Genomic DNA, 23,789 nt, shown 5'->3' on the forward strand with positions numbered 1-23,789 from the left:
ATGGTGGGGACTTCTTAAGGTGGTTTAGGGGAAAGCACCAGTGAGGTGCTTCAGATATACAAGAGCCTCAAAGGGCAAAAGACACCTTGATTTAGGCACCTGAATTGACTGCATTATATCTTATGACATTCTGTCATCACTGTGTGTTGTTATGTTATTTTGATTCTGACCTACTTTTGAAAACATCTGTTTCCTGTATTCAACATATCTGCCCTTAGAGCATGTGAGTACTGCAAGTGGAATACAATGAACATTTCACTGGTACACATTAATAACATCTAAAAAGTTAGGTCATTCAAGACATATCTTTAATTTTGCTAGATGGATGTTGATGGATCTCATCTTCAGGTACTTCCTCTGTTTTAAGCCTTAGAATCACTGGAAACTAAGATTCCAGAAAACTATTTGTTGTATACAAAAAAAAAAAAAAAAAAAAAGGAAAAATTATCCAAAGCCTCACTCATTATTATTTTTATAGTATGCCACTTTTAAGATGGCTCTCTCAAACAAGCGTAACGGATTAAAACCTTTAAGAGATACTCGGTCTAAATCTTTAGCTGCTACTCATGTGATTGTAACTGCAACAGACCAGTCCTTCTCAGCAATTTTAAAGAATTACTGCCATTTTAAACTGCAGATATTTGGAAACAAATTTAAACTGTCCTCACTGAGAAGCTGCTGAGATTTTCTTTTACAAAGTGCCATGGTTTTATTAATATAATAATGGAGTAACTCTCAAAGGGTTAGAGTGATAGCGGTTGTATGATCATTTATCACATATCTGCATCTAACTAACCATGTGTCACTTTTTGTGCTACAATTCAGAGACAAACAAGTTTTATTTGTAACATGATTGTAAGGATTTTTTTTTTTCCTCTCATGCAGCAAAAGACTAAATCAAGATGACCTGATTAAGAAACGTAAAGAATTTACCGATTTGGTTTTACCACAATACTTGCATATGACCAGAACATCTAAAAGACATCTTTTGCATATTTTGTGTAATTTTACAACACAAAACTTGTTTTCAAACAACTGAAATATTACTTAAGATTTTAACACATATCCATTCAAGAGAATATATTGTTTCCCATGCTTTTTTTTTTTTTTTTTTGGTTGCTGTTGTTCTAACTACAGTAGTCCATCATTTTATTAAATACCTTATCCTGAGGAATGATTAAACAAGATTTTAACTTGCTTGGCTCCGTTTTGCTTCCCAATAAGAACAGCATCTAAAACTAATACATTTTGGCTTATCTATTAGTAATCTGATCCATCACTGTATTTATTTCAGTTCCACAAAAATTTTTTCTTCCTTTCATTCTGACTATTTGCAGTGAGAAAAAAGCTGTTATCAAGTACTTGGTGATTTGAATCTCTCTCTTCTCCAGTACTCCTTGGTAATAGCACACACAATATTTGTTGACAAGTTCAGAGAAGGATGAGCATTTCCTTTTTTGGAAATATTGCAAGTAGATTTGTAGTATATAACTCTTCAGAACTTTAAATTTGCTAGCAATTAATCAAATTACAGATCTTCTATTATCTATTAAAAAAAATCACAATTGGTGATTGTGTTATTTAGAGCTACATTTTCAAAGTACGAGAAGGACTTAATTAATTAAGCAAATTAATTCGCTACTAGCAGCTCAGTCTAGAATAAACGGACAAAAAGCTTCACTTTAAAAAAAAAAAAAAAAAGCACATTTTCATAGTTCCCGCAGTTCCCAACTCTTTTTGTGAAGATTTATAATACTTGAATAGGATCACCTCTTGTCAATACTACTCTTTATCAATACTAGGATCAGCATCATGTTTTATGATTAGTTTTCAAATAGTCTTTCCCACATGACATCTCTCTGCAGAGTTCTGGGGAACCAGAAAATTTCTCCTTTAACACAAACAGCTCTTTCCTTAAGAATTCACAACTATACAAGACAGAAAAGGACCCACAGATTAAAGGATTGTAGTGTCAGTTTGGGAATCATAGGCAACCTAACATACATTTAAGCTCAGTGTATAAGATCCTGAAACTGCTCACAGATGCCTTAATTCAAGTCCATTTCCTTGAGTAAAAGACTATATTAAGTCTTCTGATTCAGATTACCATACCTGACTCCACAAGACCCATAAGAATATGGCTGTCCACTAACAGCTAATGTTCTAGCAGTGGTACAATTTGTAGAGACAAGTGAAAGTACCTGTACCCTTTTGAAACACTAGAACTGTAGGTATATTCCTACTATTGCATGATTTTTTTTAAATTGTAATTTAAAACATCAGATTATACTTACAGTTTTACATACGAAACTCACTGTCAATATTTCTGTACTGTACAACGATTCTGAAGAGTTCTGATGAACATGAAAGATGTCCTAATGACATATATATAAAAAAAAAGTATTTTTTTGAGTTAACAAGAAAACAGTTGGATTTAAGCTCTGAGATAATGAATTAAGCTTGCAAATACAAGTGATGAAATTCTACTTCATTTCTTAACACTTGAATAACTTCTCGTCTGTGCTGGAATATCACTTTCAGTTCTTTTTCTACCAATTTTGATTTAAATGTTAAGTGGTAACAGTGTGACTGTAACAGTCCCTTGAGTTTCACACTATTCCATTGAAATTGTTTTGAATATTTATTCTTCTAAGTGCTATTTAGCTACACTGAGGACCTGCATTTTCATGCCTCTAACAGGAAACCTTTTCACCCAGATTTAGAACTAGCTTTTACTATTCAGTCTCATTACTGTTAAGAAAATCAACTGGCAGATTATTAAGAATGAAACCTGACTTCTGCAACCTAGTCCTTACAAGGCCTTTATTTCTTAAAATGCTTAAATGGAGGAGCTTACACTCCAATGAGAATTTGATTTGAAGTTTGCATTTTAAAACCTAAGGGTGTGTGTGTTAAAATTTACTCTGTCTTTTGAAAGACATTCTTGATCACGTTAAACAGCACATCATGCCTTCCCTTTGGCAAATAATGTAATTAAGCTCTATTATCATGCAAAAGTATCAAAGTAATTTGAACATTTAGAAAGTAAATCCACATGCATTTCATAAAGTTCCATGCAGAAATTTTGGCATGTAACAGAGGTGCAAAAAGAAGTCATCTAGAACTCAGAAAAGCTGTTTCTTGAGAAAAAGTTTTATAAGGCTTAAGAAAAAATTGGTGAAGGGGTGAAGATAGCATTGACAGAGAATGGATCTGACAGCTGGTTGTAAATTGCGTATCTGGAATTATTCTCATTGTTTATAATGTAAATCACCGTAGACAAAACAAAGATTTTCTGAAATGGAGCAGGAAGGTTTCTGTTTTATCCAAGGGGGCACTTCACAAGAAGTGAATTCTTCTCAGACACTGCAGAAACAAACAGTGCTGCCATACTGAAGGGCTGCAAAGACCCCTTTAAAGGGTGATAGACTGATGCTTTCTGTACAACAGGACTCTATAAGCCATGAGATGCTCTTTGGAGAGCAAGGACATGTTAAATCTAAGTAGAAGGAAACTGAAGCAGTAGATACGTGTCCATGACAATAAAGCTGCCATAATTGGGCTGCATTCTACTAAATGGAAGTCATTGGCCAGAGTGAGCAAAGTATTTTGGTACAAGCTTCACTTTTAATGGAAAGGAAACACACAAACATTTTGTATGTTAAAAATAATCATACTGAAGATATGAATGTAGAAAGATATTTCTGTTTCAAGCAGAGTAAGCGTCTAAGAGCTGCCTAGATTTGGGCCTGTGTAAGGATGCAGATCGAACAGAGACATATGGGACAGAAAAGTTCTCCTACAGAGACAAGATAATAATGCCTGGAAAGACTGTAACGTTTAAATAGCTTTTCCCTGATTCACCACATAAACAATAATTACAGGGAAAGTCAGCTGCATTAGACTTGCATTAATCTGTAACAGTTTGCAGGAGGGAACTATGGCATCTGGAGAAGCAGAAATTACTTATACAGTATGAATAAAATAGAAACAGATAGAAAGCAGCAATGAAAATTACAAGAATATGAAATTTGTTCTGAGATACTCTTATACAAGTTCATACATATTGATATATTTGCATGCAAATCCACTGTATAGTTACTTTCTTCTGTATGTTCTGCCTGTTCCCGTGCACCTGAGCTTCCAGAGGCTTATCTTAAACAGCATCTACTATGAGTGGCTGGTGCACGTGATAAGCTCAGGGTGTCAGATACAGCAATGAGATCCCAGACAGGAAATGCTACAGCTCTTTGCTGGTCTGCAGTGCTCTTGCTCTCCCTAAAAAGCCAAGCACAGAGCAGAACGGTGTAGTGCTTGGCTGCACCCAACTCAGAGCAGGGCTTGAGATAGGAAACACACTACAACTTCAGAGTCAGTATTGAGATTGGGTATTGACTGCACTGCAGAGATGTGCAAAGCAAGACAATGATATTAAGCAGATAAATAGGATTTCTTTCAGTGACACTTCTTCTGCCAATGAAAAAATATTTCAAATTGCCTGGCTTCTATATTTTTAACTCAGAAATATACTTTTCTGGGTTTTTTTTTGTTTTTTTTTTCTTTTCTGCACACAAGGACAGATAAACATAGATGCATGCTTTTCATTATGACTGGATAAACACTTGCTCTTTTAGAAAAATTTTAAAATTTAAGATGTACCAATTTTCAGAAGCCTTCAAATACACATCTATTGATGTGCATCAAAGATATTTCTGTGAATCAAACCTGGGCAGTAAACATTTTGAAAAAGTTATGTAGGAATATCAAATTGTTTACAAGCCTTCAAACCTCCATGACACAATATGCAAACACTCTACCTTGTACTTTTGGATTTGGATAATTTGCTGAAATTTTACTACTGATTTCATAGAAAGTAAGTTAGGCTGAAGAGGAGCACTCAAACCTACTCACTGTTATATCTGTGGATATCTTGACTAGGCTGGGCCCATTTTCAGAGCATTCTACATACTCTGTATTCTCCTGCTTTATATTTTTATTAGGCATTGTAATGTGATAGAAAGCACAGCAGTAACAGCAGAGTAGCAAGGTCCGAGGCTGCAGCAAGTGAGGATTTACTCAAATGCAACAGCTGTGGGTACAAAAATAAAGAAAAAAAATCCATTTACCTTCAGAAGGCCTCAGGCATGCAGAGATCTCCAGCAAGGTACCCTTGCCTCTCCTGACAACACTTAAATGAACCTGAGCTCTCTGCTGGGTTGGCCCTGCCTTCCCACCAGGTGCTCAATCACTGGTTCAAGCCATGACTTAGCATTTTTGCTACAGGTGTTTACTGCTTTTGCTGATTAACTTCACTAGTATTTCAACTGTATTGTTCAGTTCCAATGGTGGGAGATTTTTGGTTTTTATTAGAATAGAGATGTTTGGCTCTCTTCTAGGCCTGCTGTATTATCAATAACATAAAATTTTAATGTAGCTTAACAGTATATTTAAGTTCAGATCTAATGTATGAAGGATTTTATTTATTGCTTTCATATTTTTTGTTTGACAGAAACAAGACAACTGCTGAAAGAGGAAAAAGTAATGGTATATGAGACACCCTCTACAAATGGCGATTAATGTTTTTCTTCACCAGCTGATAGTTGCTTACATAAGGCAATTAAGTGCTTAGGATATGACATACCTCCTAATCTGAGTTTGTATACAACCATTAAAGTCTCTCTCTTAAACTCTTGCTGTCCTGTTGCCTCATTACATTAGACAAGAAGTTTTCACTGGCATCCCATTGTACAGAATTATTTCTAAATTGAAGAGCGACTAGAATCACACCAAATGGTTCAGGTAATGAATTTAACCACAGTTATCTTCTTCTTTTTATGTTTTGCATACAAATTACTATCTTATTAAAATTGAAATACAAAAATTTTAGAAAAGCTAGCGTTGTTTCACATATATAGTTTGGTTGGTGATTTATTGTTTTTATTTCTTTAGGAAGCCTTAGTTAATATTTTATTATCTTGAAACTGGGTTCTCCGCTACAAGACTACAAGTCTGTGAATGACACTCAGTTGTGGGATATGGTCAACAAGATCAGGAGACAGGATGCCATCCTGAGGAACCTAGACAGGTGGGAGGGAGTGAGCCCAGAAGAAATACATCAGTTTCAATAAATCCAAGTGCAAGGTCTTGGGTCAAGGCAACCTTCACTACCAATCGAAGCTGGGGGATGGAAGGATAGAGCACAGCACCACTGAAAAGGACCTGGGAGTACTGGTGGATGGCAAGCTGGACATGAGCCAGCAATGTACACTTGCCGCCTAAAAAGCTAACCATATCCTGGGCTGCATCAAAAGAAGCGTGACCAGCAGGTTCGAGGGAGGTGATCCTGCCCTTTTGCTTTGCACTGGTGAGGCCTCACCTGGAGTATTTTGTCCAGATATAGAGTCCTCATTACAGGAGAGACATGGACCTGTTGGAGTGTATCCAGAGGAAGATCACAAAAATGACCCAAGGGATGGACACTTCTCCACTGAGGACAGGCTGAGAGAGCTGAGTCTGTTCAGCCTGAAGTAGAGAATGCTCCAAGATGACCTGAGAGCAGCTTTTCTATGAGATCTGAGAGCAGTATCTATGGGGGAGCTACAGGAAAGAAGGGGAAAGATTCTTTAGCAGGGTCTGTGGTGATAGAACAAGGAGAAGTGGTTACAAACTAAAAGTGGGGAGACAGGTTGGACGTAAGGAAAAAGTCTTAGGTGGTGAGGGAGTGGAACAGGTTGGCCAGAGAGGTGGTGGATGCCCCATTCCAGGAGACATTCAAAGTCAGGCTGCACCAGGGTCTGAGCAACCGGTCTGGTTTTGGACATCCCCGTTCACTGCATGGGAGTTGGATTAGATGACCTTAAAAGATCCCTTTCAACACTGAGTATTCTTTGATTGTAAGACCATAAGTAATCTCCTTCATGCAAGTGTATCTATTAATATTCTTAGCTATAGAACTGGAGAAATCAGAGTCCCTCCAGAATGAGGAACTATGCAGAAAATATTTCTTAACTGTTGGACCTGTGGAGGCTCAGACTGAAGTATAGCAGTTTACTGGAAAAAGAAAACAAAACAAAAAACCAACAGAAAGCAGCTCTTTGATCATGCTTACAGTGAGGAATGTAGTCCTAGAAAAGGACAGTGGATAGTACTCAAAATATGTACAATAGTAATAAGAAGCCATGTCTCTTTAACAATTTATAGGTAGAGATTTTGAAAAAGGTTTGTTCAAACTGCAGGAAAAATAGTACATTCATTTGTCTTCTTAAAACCACTCAACAGTTTGGATTCTTTTCTCATTCCAAGGATTCTTTGGACTCATCATGCAAAAGCAGACTAAGCAATAACATCATCTATGAATGCTCTATTAGAGTCAAAATAAATGTAGACAAAAAAACGTAAATTCACAAAGTTGCTCATGACGATAAGAATAAAACGTGCTGGGATGCAGCAAGGGTTCTGTGACATAACAAATAGTCTAAAACAGTGAGGAACTGTGAATGATTATGGAAGAGTACAAAAACCAGTTTTTCTAAAGTGCCTTTCCAGATTCAGTAGATTAATGCATTCCTGAGCTAGGAGTGTATGCGTGCTGTTACACTGACCAGTCACAAATGAACATAACTTCCATTAATTTGCCTGTTACCTGTTTTTAACTAAACAGGTATAGTTTTTAACTACAGTATTTAGCTATACTATGCTCTTTGGCAGTTATTTCAACAATCTAATTAATATATGCTGCACTAAAGAATGTGCTTCCTTTTATTTTGTTCTAAACCTATTTTCTTGATAACCCCCTGACCTTTTCTTAGTTAACACGTGCGCTGTTTATATTTATGCATGTAGCCAATAAATAACATTGTGCATTTAACTTACACAAACATTTTGCCTTTTGATTTCCATTTCAGATCTTTCAGCTAAAGAAGAGATCTATCTTCTCCTCACTTTCCTTCACAATGAACATCTTTCTGTATGTTAAATGATATTCACTTGACCAAGAGGTTAGAATTTATTTTCTATATCTCTTTGGGATCATACTATAAGCTGATACCACAAGAGTTTAGTTCTAATATTTAAGATCTCTCATTTGATAGAGCCATTGCAAAAGTTTCCTCACAAAAAGTGGGAAAAATAGGCCAAGCTACATAAATTTTTTATCACTCTCTATCAGTCAACATAAGGAAGTAGAATAAGTATTCCATTATGGGCATTCATGAAAAACCTATGAAAGAGTGCAGAAATAATTGTTTCCAAGAGAATCTGGATTAGGTCTACATTATTCCTCTCTATCATGGTCCTCACAGGGAATGTTAAATCAATCAACAAAATTGTAAGCTGTTACTATTGCTTTGCCTGTTTAAGATCAACATTTAGACATCTATTGTAACTTTCTGTTGTTGATTTCTGTTGATTTCTGTTGTTTCTTCATTGTTTTTTTTTTTGTTTGTTTGTTTGTTTTTTATAATATTTGTTCTGTTTTATGTATTTTGCAGGCACTTAGAAGCCTTAGCAAAGAACACGATATGGAAAAGTTGATGGGATTAGGAAATCTTCCTGACAAGATAACTTGTTTTATGATTTAGAATAGCTTGAGTTATCAAAAAAAGTGCTTTGTAAGTATCTTACAGACCGTTATACAGTTGGGAATGCTGAAAGCCAGTTGACTGAAGTTTAATTTCATTTTCATTTTCCAATGGCAGAAATCCAGTTTCATCTTTGGTATTTCATATTCCCCATTTTGATTTTCTACAAAACTGCTTGTATAGATTTCTACAGTTAACCTACAAATATGCTATCAGACTAACATAATTTTAATGTTTTGGTTTAGTTCCTTATTTTGAATTTAGGTTGGTATCATTGTAAACCAAAAACAATGTTAAACATCATTTTATTTTGATGCTTTGATTTGTGTTATTACAATTTACAAGACTTGATTCCTCAGAAACTGTTCACTATTTCATGTTTTGTCACACTATGTTGTGTGAAAGAGATATCTATGGCAATTATTCACACGCTCTATATAAAATGACTTCTTATATAGATGCAATCATTGAGTCTCCTGACACAATGATTTTGTGGATAACATGCTAGGTAGCTTCATTCCTTTCTCAGATGATGCGTTCTGTTTTAAAGTCCTAAAGATCACCATAGTGTATAAGAGCAATGAATAAAAGTACATATCTTGTATTCATGGCTCTCTGTAACCATAACCATAGTTATCTAGTCTCTGTAGCCATATCTATGAAGCTATTCAAAACATGGATTTGAGTTTACGTAATCTCTGTGAACAAATAATAAACAGCAACACGAAGTGGCTCAGAGGTAAACTTCCTTAAATTCTTTCACGGCTAAACTGAACAGATACAATGAGAGCAACAATGAATTAGGACATGAAAAGCAAATAAGAAGTTATCTTCTTGTATTTAAAATTGTTATTCTTTCCACTGAAAATGTTAGCTTGGCAATACTGATTGAATTACTATGAGATATGCCCCCTTTATGAGGTAATCACTGCTGATTCTGTGTGATGACTATCCGACAACATGCTCTGAGCCATTTTGTAATTTAAAAATGAAAGGAGTAATGCCTGTGTGCCTGACAGTGATTGTTGTGTTCAAAAAGGTTTTAATGATATGGCTAACTACTATTTTGCTTCAAGAGAGTTTTCTTTTACATAAGCTGTCCTTAAAGATAAGAACATAAATTTTAATTCGAAACAAAGGGTCATGGTGAAACTGCTAAGTAGGGAAGCTAAGCTCAAGAGATGTATTACATTCATCAGAATTAAGAAAAATAAATAAATCATATAAATACTGTTAAATCTACACTGAGGAAAGCAGTGTGTCTAATACACACATATTCTGTCTCAAAGTAAGATACTAGAATACAAACTCAGATCTGTCTTATTTTCCTTATGCTGAAGCAACTGTATATTTCAAAATATGTTTTTTTTTTTTTGTCTGAGAGAGAATAAATAAAAGCAATGATTTTTAGGGGAAAAAAACTGCAGAGTATGCCAAAGATACACAGATAACATTAATTTTAAAAGCACCAGAAAAATATATACACAGCAATAAAAAGTCAGACCTTTATCAAACAGTCACAATGACAGACAACTCAGCTAAATGATGTACATTTAGGAGCATAATAAACAACTTCAGTCTTCTCATCTCTGAAACAAAATAAGAGCTTTACCTCCAGCTGAGTGGAGGGCCAAAATCAAGCATCTCATTTACTAGTAGTAGACAGCATCTCATTTACTGACAGTATCTTCTAAAGATAACTTCCTGGAACTACAGACTACATTCACACTGAAGAACTGAGTAATGATTGAAATCTCCAGTACAATATAATAAAGCATTTCCTCCTGCTCCTGAAAATCCACTCTGGAATTGCAAAAGAGGCTTGGACTATGTTAATTGGCCTTCCTGTATCTCATGATACACAGTTTTGATTGATAGACATATATCTTTTTTTCAGAACTCCAGCTGCTGAAAAGTAAGGAGTGTTACTCAAAAGAATGGCTTGGTGTTTTTATTTGTTTATTCTTCATTATTTCAGGTGTATGGATAGATTCATTATCTTCTGAACACATTCTCTCATGAGCTTTTCCGAATGCTAAGTGCATCCAGTGCATTTTTTAAAGATGCTAATGAAATTATCTACACAGTACTTCTGTGAGGTAACTTAATTTCACATACTGGGAGTTATCATAAATAGCTAAGGGCCAAAATTGTCCATTTTCTGTTCTTCAGGGTGCAAACACACAGAAGTGAATTTTTCAGAATGCTTAATACTTTGATAGCTTTTTTTTTTTTTTTTTTTTGCATTTTGTATAAGTTGGAAGCAGAGCTCCTTGTTATTTTCAGCAAAACAGTTACAATATTCCCAAGGCTCACATCCCAACATACTGGTTTAAATCAGCTGTCCAGCTTCTCACAAAAAATATTCAGTGGTTCCCATTCATTTTATTTTTTCCCTTCTTTTTTACTGTTCTCTTGAATGAATGCAATAGAAATACTCAAAGCACTAATCTGTTATTATCATTAATCTCTTATTGCCCTGGTCATTATTTCCTTACTTCTTTTCATTCTTAAATACTTTTCATACTTAATAAGCTTTAGATCTTGTATGAATGAGTGACTGTGCTCACAATCGCATATTTACATGTTGTATGGTTAATTTGTTTAACATACTCTGTGAGTGTGTCTCATGCTTATACATGAGTACAAATCTCTGGAGCTGTCTGCATTCTCAGGTGCTTCTTTTTTCCTCCATCTTCTCCAGCCATTTCAGAGCATTGAAGGAAACTGCTGTGTTCCTGTAAAAGCTCTATTTTGGGGTTTCTCTCCCTAACAGTACCCTAGTCTATCTCCCTTTCAGCCTTTTAATCTTCCTGTCTCCATACCTCCAGCATCACTTTAATGTCTTTTCTTCATATTCTTTCTGCTTAGGCCTTCCTTCTTCTCTCCCTGTCTTAATCTCCAAATTACCATAGCATCTTTTTCTCCACCTACCTCCTCCTTCAAAATCCTCTTTTCATTTCCAAGATATCCAACTCTTCTCCCTTTACTTTGGCTGACTAAGCTCTTGGCATTCAGCATGCCCCTCCTTCTGGAGGTGGTAGACCCTATCAGCAGCAACCCGCTGATCCCTGGTGCTCCAAAGCAATTGAGACAAATGGTCATGATAGTTCTCAGAAGGGCACAATAAAATTTAGTCAGGTCTTGAATGCTTTCTTATACCTTCCCTGACTGGAGCCACTTGTGTCGATCTCTTCCTCCTTCCCCAGATTATCAGTCCTTCTGTATACAAAAGCGCCAGTTTTGTACAGCCTCTTGGGAATGAATGTGCATAGAGGAGAAAGGAGGAGATAAAGAAGATGACAAAGGACCCCAACAAAAAGGCAAAGGCACCTTCAAGTAATTTGGTGTCAAATCCATCCTTATCCTCACACCCTTATCCTCACGTGTTCACCAGCAACTCTCTCTTCCCATTCCAGTGGTAACCTGCTATAGCCCTCCATCTCCAGCTCTTCTTACTTCTTTGTGGTAAATGAATGCAGAGTGGATTCCAACAGCAGTCAACAGTGGCCTCTTCAAGGCCAAGCAGAGGTACTTTTAGACTTTCTGGAATGGGCTACTTCCTGCATCCCTCCTGTTGGGATCCCTCCATTACTTTGTCCACAGCCTACGCTTATTCTTTATTCCCAGTCCAAGCTAGTACATACAAATAAGCTGAGAGTGGGCCACTGCAAACACAGTAGAACACATATTGTAAGTTTTTCATGGTTTATCAGTTGGCCAAGTTTGAGTGAACATTGAAGTAAATAATAATTTATGATTATTTTATTATACTTAATAAAATAAGATGATGTGACAATTAAAAAAATCATTGCAGTATAAATTTTGTTAACATAAGTAATCAAAATATTTTCCCTATGCTCTTCCTGGGAAATGGCTGAAGTATTTTAACTGATATTTCCTCAGCAATTTCTTGTCTAGTAGGCATAGCATGGAAAATTTCAATCTGAGCGGTACATTAACTTTGACAAGATTAAAAGTAATTACAGAATGAGTCTTTTAAAGGAAACTAGTAGGCATCCTTAAGTACAGGCTTCCTTGCTTACACTGCTTGAGACAAACAACTTCATTGTATAAGCATAAAAAACAAGTCTGTTACTGTTTCACACCACTAGAACACTTTCAAATTTTATATTCTTGTAAAATGTAATGCACACATAAGACTCTATATAAACGTACTTAAACACTCTTTAAGGAAAAACATTCTCATTTATAAAATACAAGTTTTAGTAATGAGCAAAAAAGAAACAAAGAAATGTTCTTTTTTGCTTGTTATTTCAAATAAAATATATTCCATTGAAATTGTACAAACCAAAATGGATCACTGGTCAATAAGCGTGTCTATAACTGTTCCCAACCAATAATAATGTAGCACGATTGTCAGAGAAATACTATTCAACTATTATGAAATGTAGAAACATCTCTCAAACTGACTAGAATTTTGATAACGTTAGTTTGCTCTTGCATCACTTCCTGATTATGAAAAGAAGCCGCAGTCCTACAGGACAAGTGTATCAGGATTGGAAGATGCTAACTACTTAAGAAGATAGCAAGGATGACTTTAATGTAATTAGCTAAGTTGCTTACAACAACTATGAGATGATACATGTTTACAAAATTCTGTCAAAGCACTAATTCAGATCCCTACTCAAGTGATAAGTCGTGTCTTTATATTATACTTACATAGGTGTGTTTCTCACTTTATTCTATGGAAATGCTTTAAACTGAATAATAATGACACACACAACCCCCTTACTTTGTTTTTAACTGCTCTGAATAGATGAATGTAGAAATGTAAACAAGAATATGACAAATTTCTGCAAAATAATGTGGACTAGGGAATGATTTCTTGCTTTAGTGAAACTTCACAGTAGGTTGGTGATATAACAAAAAGTTGATTTGTAAGTCATTTTTTTATATAGTCCTAGGTGAAGTTTCATCAGGACCATTGCTTGTGTTTACTTTGTCTCATTATCAGTAATATTCAGTCAAATTATAAAAATAATACATAAATGTGAAGTGACATAATTCTTTCAAAACACAGATTTAATCATACAAGAGTGAGCATATATTTCCTTGATTTGATCTGCTATACAGCTAAAATATATGCTGCTTTTGACTGAAATTAAAAGGACTGTGAATCGTTATTATTATTATGACAAAAATAGATCACATGGCATACACTGAAGACTTCAAGTATTTATTTTCTAGACTTTGCCTTCCTTTCTGTTCAGCTACGCAGTATTTACAGTTGTCATTGTGCTATTTCAGTTGTCTGTTAGTATGCCTTGGCTATGAGGGCTGCACAAGGTAGAAGGCTTTTGGTAGGCAATGCTCTGCATAAATGTGCTTATTAACAGAACTGCTACCAATCCCACACCCCACTGTTATGATAATGAGCCTGGATTCTAATTCAAAAAAAACTTCATTCACACGACTTTCGATGCTGAAACAAGAACCAAGTCTGAGAAGCTCAGCTTGTTCATTATTTCACATTGCTAATGGAAAATACTGAAATTCCTCCGAGCAAGATATGAGGTTTTGAAGGACCACAATGATCATCTTGTTCCAACCTCCTGCTATGTGCAGGATTGCCAACCACCAGACCAGGCTGCCCATAGCCACATCCAGCCTGGACTTGAATGCCTCCAGGGTTGGGGCATCCACAGCCTCCTTGGGCAACCTGTTCCAGTGTGTCAACATCCTCTGTGTGAATTTTTTTTCCTAATATCCAACCTAAACCTCTCTTGTCTCAGTTTAAAACCATTCCCCCTTGTCCTATCTATCCACCCATATAAACAGTCATTCTCCCTCTTGACTGTATGCCTCCTTCAAATATTGGAAGGCCAAAATGAGGTCTCCCCAGTGCCGTTTTATGTGTCTCTCCTAGAAAAAGCCGTTGTTTTGCACTCCTTCCCAAGAAGTACACCTGTCCTGGGAGATGGTAAAACTTTCAAAGAGAGTGGGATAATGCTCAAGCCAGTTTAGAATGTCACATCACCATGGGAAAAAAAAAAAAATTCAATTTTTTATTATCTTTATAGAAATTTGAGCTAGAATTTTGAAATCTTATTAGACACATGAAGAGATAGAGAGAAATCACAATAGTAACAGTAATCATAGGTTAACAAGCATAAAAGAGATTTTTATGATAGCATGTCTGTGAATTAAATAGGGTTATATAATTAATATATACCAATATAATAAATTGGGTTAAGATTTAGAATTGTGCATGAGTAAATTTCTACTCAGTGAAAGAAATTTCTTTCTCATATAGCTTGCTTCAGAGTTAGCTACTGCAGTTGAAAACTGTTTGCAGTGTCACAAATTAATGAATTTTTTATTTTTTAGAACATCTTGCATTTATAAAGTTTAAATTAAGGAAACTTGGAAGAAATGAAATTGTTAATACTTATTATGAAACCTGACAGCAAGAGTAATCATGTAGCCAATTTATAAATACTGTATTGTAGGAAGTAAACTTCAAATCAATGGAGAAGTTGAGCCCCATCCAGCCTGACCTTGAACACTTCCAGGTAGGGGGAGTCCACAACTTATTTGGGCATGTTCTGTTCTGATGCCTCACCACCAATATAGTACAGAATTTCTTCATAATATTTAATTTAAATCTCCCCTCTTTTAGTTTAAAGGCATTACCCTTGGTTCTACCACTACAATCTCAGATCAATGATTAAGAAAAAAAAATTAATGATAATATTTTCTCCATTGAGGTGTTTTCTGTCCAAGGAAAGATATACAGGTAGGTAAGATATAGAGGTAGGTAAAGTTTTAGAAGCAGGTTTAACGTATTCATTTCATTCAGTGTGAACACATTCACCTCTGGCATGGGGTGCATCCAGGTGTGTGGATATATATCCTGAAAATTAACCCTGAGATTGTTAACCCTACGTATTTACAGCTGCACATACCACTCCTCCAGACTCAAAATATAAAACTTAAAAAGCCCAACAATTCATTAGACATTGAGAACAGCAATGCAAAAGCAAACATAGGAAAACATCTGTAAGGTAACAAAACCAGAAGAGCGCAGAAGGGCTAACTCCTTATGTGTCTAGGTCAACACAAATTAAACAAATCGTAGTGTAGAAGCAGTCATTTTCCGTGATCACCTACAGTATTTAGTTGTGAATATGCCCCCTGGCACTGCACTGGTGACAACCAGAACAGCTTGAACAGTGCCCAGGCCAAACCCCTGGGGCAGCACAGGCCAAGGATTTGCTAAGGAATGTAGTGTGGCTGCTCTTTATTTGCCAAGATAGGTCTTTCTCACCTTTTCTTTTTTGTTGTTTCTTTTTCTTTTTGAGGAGAATAGATGTACTGTTCCATCTGCTTCAGCTGTTTGATTGCACAGGCTGTGAGGCTGCTGTGCTCCTGAGGGTTGTACATGTTTTCTCAGTGGGCAAATCAAGGACTCCTCCTGGCACTGGAGGCTGCATTAGCATCCAGGGAGCCCACGGGGAGAGCCATGGCCACTCCATCATGGAGTCCCACTCTAGCTGGAAAAAGAGCCTGAGAATCAAGGAAAGAAATCTATGGAAAAGGGAGGATAGAGACGGGTGTGATAGAAACTGAAGTCTTCAGTCTTGGGATTAGAGAATTCAAATATCCCTACAATGGAACCTGACCTAAATTTGGCGCAGCAGTTCATTAAGCCAGCCTTGCTAATGTCACAGTCTTCACTCTCTGAAGTGATGTTGCCATGACCACTTCCCTTGATAATTTATGCCATGGTCCAGTTGCTTCTGCTGTTTTTCAAAACAGAACTGCAAATTAGGGCGTGTTAACTCTCCAAGGCTTGTTTGAGCTTATTCTGAATGAAAGAGATTTCTAAGCGTGGTGGTTCAGCTTTTGTATTTGAGTCTGAGCACAGGTTACAAAGTGAAACACTAATTTCCAGATTCATACCTGTATGATAATTATGCATTTTATTTCTTTGTAAATGAGCAGGCTCATTTGTGGTTATTATTCATAGCTCTCGATTGTTTTTATATTATTTTTAAATAAAATAATTACTTTTTTTTAATTTATAACAGGAAAATTAGGAGACCTATCTGCAATTTAATTCCAGTATCAGCCTCATTTCAGATATCTCTAGGAACAGCTGCTTTCATGGGCTTACTGCCCAATGAGATTTAAGTGGCTTTTAGGTAAAGAAAATCAACTGAAGAATTATTCAATATTTAGTTGTACAACCAGACAGAAATTAGAGCGTGTGTGCATGCATGTGCATACATGCGTGTGATTGCAAATGTTACTGTTTTAACATCCTCTCTTACACAGCTAATTTAGTTGTGAATAAATAATCATAAACTCTATGCTTAAGTCTTTAAACTTTAAGACTTAACTTTAGTCTTCCTAGGGAAATTAGTTTTGTGCACTAAAATGTCTTAAGAATGTAGTTATTTTCATCACTTCAGATCATGCAGTAACCTAGTAGCACTTTGTTGCATTTCTGTTTAAATCTCATTTCACTTCTGCCATGAAGATTTTCTCATTCCAACTTTCCAGAAATAGGAACATGCATTTTGTATTATTCAATTTCAGTTGAGAAATAAAGAATTTGTCTCAAAAAGCATGTCACACACTGATTCTCTCTCAGGCTTACAGTTAAGCAAGAAAAAATACACATGGCAGGAATTAGGAACCAATACATTGATTCCATGGGGGTGCAAAAATTACATGAGTTTTAATTACATGGCTAAATTAGCTTTCAGATGTGATTTATGATGAGCTTGTGATGCTGAAAACATCCACCTTTATCTTTTAACGGACAATACCTCCATGATGAGTAATCTGTCTTTAAAAAAATCTCAGTCCATTTACCGTACTCATTCTGAACATATTCATATAGTAGAAGCCCCAGACAGTAAATCATGCTTATATTTCACATTAGCCCCTAAACAAAATGACAGGGGCATCTGGGAATGAATAGAATATGAAGCCTAATTGAGAAACAATGTCGATTCCCATAGAGTGCTCTGTACCCGAGGAAATATGTTACTGAAACTCCACCTGTTCTCTATCACAAACAAGTCATTCTTCAGGAGGAAACACAACCTTCATATATTTAAGTTTCAAATAGCAAAGGTAAGATGTAACCATGGTAAGCAGAGAAGAAGAGCTGTGTTACACTTAATGATATGCTTTCCAACAGCAGTGACCAAAGATACAAAGCTTGTGGGGGAAAAAACTGAAAGTAAAAATTTCTGCCAAGTCTTAAAAAGAAATTCTATCTTAAAGGAGAAATGAGAAGAAAAGTTGTTGTAATTTTTATGCTTTGTATTGGAAAACCAAGCCTATAAAAGAAAATCTTAGATCTAAGTATTTTTATCGCCCTCATTTTGTTACCATGCTGTTTTTCTCATTATAATTCTCATATTTCTTCCTGACTACAATTGGAAAAAAAATTCAATACTGCATATTATGACGTATAATTTGATGTGCCCATCATTACCAATACCAATATTTTTCTATTTATTTTAATTGAATGGAAAAGATATAATCTTAGTTCAAGTTGAAAAAGCAGACAGCAAAGAAATCAGTGTGATTCTGTAACAGGAATGGGCTTCCATGACTTACATCAGACCATGAGGTCAAAGGAAGATCCACACAGTTTATTACTAGTCTATTGTTAAATATCATTAAAAATGAATGAAGTCAGAAACACAGCCTTTGGAAGCAATTGCTGCAAAAAAATTCCCTGAAACTGAAGAAGAAAATAGCATGATGTGGAGCCAGGCTTCAGAAAAATGGAGACCATTGCAACCAAGTAATCCCTGGAAAACCTCACCAGGCACAGATATAAATAAAGATTTTCCCAAGATCTTCACAAGAAAACTAATTACATCTTCACTAAGACTCCTATCTCAGTTTTAAGGAATGCTCACTGGGGGCAATTAGTATATTAAACATTTTCTCATGTAAAAAATAAACTTTATATTTTCAACTTACTGATAAAGGTTTATGTGATGTAGTTTTTCCTAGGAAAATGAAGGTCTACTTAGAACAAAACTTACGCTAAGTTTCTGAATTACGTGACATTACATGGTTAAAATTATTCTGAGTTTCCCCCATCTTGCTTAACAACAGCCAGTTCTTCCTATCTGAAATGAATGTTTGCAGCTTTAAGGCTTTTCATCTTCCCTTACTGCCAGATTTTCTATCAGGGGAGATCAGATGAAACTCTCCTAGGAGCCACTACTTGTCAATGTGAAAAAAAAACCAACAGAATGCAATCACACCCATCTAATCAAGGAGCGGAAATAATTTACCTAAGAAGTCAAGCACAGAGAAGATCAAATTTGTTTCCAGGAAAGCAGCTTGGAGATAAAAGGAATAGCCTTTTTTCTTCTTCTCCTAACTTTTTGCATATCATCACCTTCTTAGAAAACCAAGCATCTAAGAAAATTTCAGTTACATTTGAGAAAATACTTATAATCTCTCCCGAACTCATTAAGGAGATACACTGGGACATCTTATACATCTGTGCTCCCCCTCGCCCCCCCAAACGAAACAAGTTGATATAATCCTTTTTCAGTTTAAATGCTAGTCTCAAGACAATGACATCTGAGGCAAAATAATATATTTGCAAGCGATTCAAAACTATAAGCTGAAAATACAATCATATACATTTAATATGTTTCTAGCTAGCGCTTTTCAAAAAGAATTAACTAAAAAACAAAGACATCTGGTAAAGCTATCTCAATCAGATTAGATAAAGTAAAAATCTTTTGACAGAAAGATCATATATTTAGATAGAGATCACATGTTTAGATAGAGAACGCTTCACAGAAATGAACATAAGACGAGCTACATTTTTGGTATGTTTTGTTTTAATCTTGTCACAATAGTGAAATATCTGATAAATAACTACAATTGTTAAAAAGAATAGTTGTATGAGCTGTAGAATATACAATCATTAATCAATATTTCTTGATAGTTCTGGAGAAAATGTTTTTTTTTTTCTAACGTGTTCATTGAACATGCACTTCCTGCTGTTCAGAGACAAAATAAGATTTCCTGATTTCTGAGTTACCTGACTGAAGGAACTCATCTAATTATCTTCTCTTTCCTATAGCTATGCTAGGGATAGCAAAGTAGTGCTCCTGCTTTGCCATCAACTCCCTGCTGAGCCTCATGGGTGCATCCCAAACTGCTCTTTCATGCTATGTATGCAGAGCACTTTATCTCACCAGTATCGTGCTTACTTTAAATTTCACCTCAGTCATCTCACAGGTTGTTTCCAGAAGAAAGAAAAAGGTAATGTTTGACAGAGAGTGGTAGAACTATGGTTGTATCCATACCATATAACATTTTTTTCTGATATATCCTTCAATTGTCTGCAGCAATAGCGTCTATGTTCACAGCAACAAAATGCAGCAATTGTTTTTGGAGAAGGATGAGAATACACTAACAAGATATGCAGAACAGCAGCTCCAAATGTGTTACTTATATGCAGATTTTGTTGCACACGTGGGGGATGTTTTATGTTAAAGAAGTGCACAGGGAATGGCAAGCTCAAAAGCCTGTGGAATACATACTTAGCCGAGCAAGCAGAAAGCGATGAAGGAAAGGGAGTGCTGCTGCCTTCTCTAGAAGAGTGATGCTGTGAGCAGTGTAAATGTAACACCTCCATCCTACTCAGCCCATTGTCACAGAGCATCTCACAGGTTCCTTCATTCTCCTCATTCTACACTTTCTCTCTGTTGTAGGACTTCGCTTTGATTCTAAGACTGCTATGGATCTGAAAGCTACTAGGAATCCAGTATCAACTGAAGAGTCAAATGATATCCAATACAGCCAGGTCCATCCTCTTTTCACAAACCTTTGAATTCCAGCATTTCTCTACTGTGCAACACTGCACGTTCAGTTTTTTTACGTTCAGTTCATAATGAAGCCACCAAATGCAAAGTTATTTTGTGGAAGGTCAGAGAATTAGGTCTCATGTTAATGACATGACTGCACACTCCTTTGTTGTTGTACAGAATCTTTTGAAAAGACAGTGAGCTTATCTTTACATAAGCTTTATTTTAAACAAGTTACAGTATTATTTTTATTTAGGTAATAAGTTGAAGATGATACATTAAGATTATGTGTCTTTTTTAAGGTCACACAAAATCTGCCAAATAAGAAACCACCCACGTTTTCTGAGTCATATCTCAATGCTTTACAACAAGGTCCTCTTCTTTTGCAGTTTGTGGAAATAAACTGATGTGGCACCAGTTTGAAAGCAGAATGAAGCTTTGTTGGTGGGTAGTTTTTGTTTGGTTTCTCCCTCTTCCTCCCCCACCCATTTTACCATTCATTTCCACAGTGTGCAATGCATTATTCAGAAATAACAGGAGGCAATGTCTGGCACCACTTTATCGAGTTTTATTCCAGAAAGCTACAGTGTAGGTCAGCAACAGGCAACATGCTAAAGGACACCAAAAGCACTTCTGCCAATACTAATCATTCACCCTCTCACTTCACTTCTCATGAACATCAGCATAGTAGTTGTCTCTATTCCCACTGACATCTCACTAATACAAGACACCATTGGTATTCCGCAGAGATTCCTGCAGAACAGAAAGGAATCACTAGACTGAAACAGTTAAATATATTTTAATGAACAGTACGAAGGAAACTGAGGATTACAAATTCATCTTCAGAAAGTCACTGTTCATCTAGTTGTGACAACTCCTAATCATTTCTTACACTGAGATACTACAATTATTTCCACAATTTTTATTATTGTGTTCTAGAGTTCACTAGTTAAGTTCACTATTAAGGTGCCGGGTATAATGCAATGAAAAGCTCAGCAATGACAGCAGAGCAACAAAGTCCCAGGCTAGAGCAAATGAGGGTCTGCTCAAATGCAACAGCTGTGGTCGCAGAAATAAAGGAAAGCCACTACTTACCTTCAGAATACCTGAGGTATGCAAAGACCTCCAGAAAAATACCCTTGCCTCCACTGCCAACACTTAAATGAGTCTGAGAAGGGATGGATCCTGGCTTTATCCCTTTTGGTCACTCAGGGTCATTGCATGAACCTGAACTCCCCTGGGTTGGCCCTGCCTTTGCACCAGGTGCTCTGTCACTGCTTCAAATCGTAACTTAGCATTTCCACTACAGTATTCTAGAATGAAAATGTAAATGTGTGTTTGATAAACATATATTATTTTTGTGTTCATTAGCCTTTATTTTTCATTGTACTATTATGCTTTTTACAATCTTTCAGTTACCTGTATACTTTTACTACCTGTAATAACAAGATTTTTCAGGTTTAATGTTTATAGGCACGTCTGTTTGCCATGTAGTACAAAGTCTATGAAATGGCTGACATACAAAACGTTTCATCTAAAATACTTACATATGTTATGTGTTTCAGATAACTTCATAAAATGTGGAATTGGGAATCACTTAATAATAAGAGGAGAAGCTAATAATCTATGAACCCCAAACATATTTATTTCTATGATATATATATCATAGAATCATAGAATGGCCTGGGTTGAAAAATAATTATCATAGTGATCACCTGTTTCAACTCCCCCTGCTATGTGCAGTGTCACCAATGACTAGACCAGGCTGCCCAGAGCCACATGGTCCTGGCCTTGAGTGCCTCCAGGGATGGGGCATCCACAGCCTCCTTGGGAAACCTGTTCCAGTGTGTCATCACCCTCTGTGTAAAATGTTTTTTCCCAATATCCAAACCTATACCTCCCTTGTCTCAGTTTAAACCCATTCCCCCTTGCTCTATCACTATGCACCCTTGTAACCTGTTGTTCCCCCACTTGATTATATACTTCCTTCAAATATTGGAAGGCCACAATGAGGTCTCCCCAGAACCTTCTCTTGTCCAAGCTAAAAAAGCCCAGTTCCCTCCACCTTTCTTCTTGGAGAGGTGCTCCAGCCCTCTGATCATCTTAGTGGCCCTTCTTTGTGGACCCGTTCCAAAGAGCTCCGAGTCTTTCTTGTCTGGGGGCCCCAGACCTGGACACAGTACTCCAGTCATTTCTCTTTTCTCTCTTGCAATCCTCAGAGTTCCTGCAACTTTGGAAATAGACTGGAGGTTGCAGGTTCAGAGTGGAGGATGTGCACTGCACTAGGATCTGCTGACTCCAGCTAGTTCTAAAATAGGAAAGTGAGAGGAATACATAGGGTCTCAAGCACCCATTAGAGAGCTCACCAACTTTTCCCTCACTTAGCTCTCATTGTTCTGGTCTTGCCTGTTTTTTGAAAAGATGTTTATCAAACCTAGTGTACCAAAACAAAATAAAAGATGAATTAAAATAATGCAAAAAGATCTTGCAGTGCACATGATCATTTTCTTCTTTATTGCGCTTTTATTTAAAACTGGGATTTCATGATTCATTAACTGAAAGAAAACTAGAATAATTTCTACCCTTCTTATACACAAAATTTTCTAACAATAATTTCTACTGCATAATCACTCCTAGACATTATTTTAGAAGAATAAAGAAATTTCCTCAAATGAGAGGACTTCATGCTCAAAATAAAAGAATACTTGGTAGGAAACCAAAATGCGAAACTCTTATTGCTGAGAATTATTAGTATTAGAAGTGGAACAATAGCTTATTTACAACTTCAAGTTTTAAATATTTTCAAAATGTCTTCACTAAGCAGCTTGAACTGTGAGGATGCAAGATGAAAACAGCAAAGGAGAAACCAGATTTCTCTGTCCTCTATCTCACTACTGCAGATTTTCATGGTAACAGAATGACAGGCACTGATTGGACAACAGAGAGGAAAAAACCAATTCAAATTAAAGAAACACTTATAGTCCTAGAACACCTTAATTTTATTTGCATTTTTACGAAACAGAAGTAGCTTTCTAGCATGTATTTAAAGATATAGTTTGCAACAAAGTCCATTAGATAGTTTTACTAACCAGTAGCATTGGGACTTATGTGAGGAATGTGCCTTTGATATTGCCACGTGAAAGTGCACTTCTCAACTGCACATCTTCAGACTATTAGAGACTTAAAGGTCCCCATGCCTTGCAGAAGGATGTTGTTTGGTTCAGTTCAATTAAGTAACATGTGAAATCATCAAAGGATTGAGTAGTAATTTTTAAAGCATGTTATAAACAAGACAAAAATGTTCAGAATTGCTATTCTTTCATACAAAATAGGTTCAGAGTGGAGCAAAATGACGGGGGGGTTAGGGTTAGGGTTAGGGTTAGGG

The sequence above is a fragment of the Lagopus leucura genome, unplaced genomic scaffold (assembly GCF_019238085.1).
Source record: "Lagopus leucura isolate 7727_CA_CO unplaced genomic scaffold, USGS_WTPT01 Super-Scaffold_100159, whole genome shotgun sequence".
NCBI lineage: Eukaryota > Metazoa > Chordata > Aves > Galliformes > Phasianidae > Lagopus > Lagopus leucura.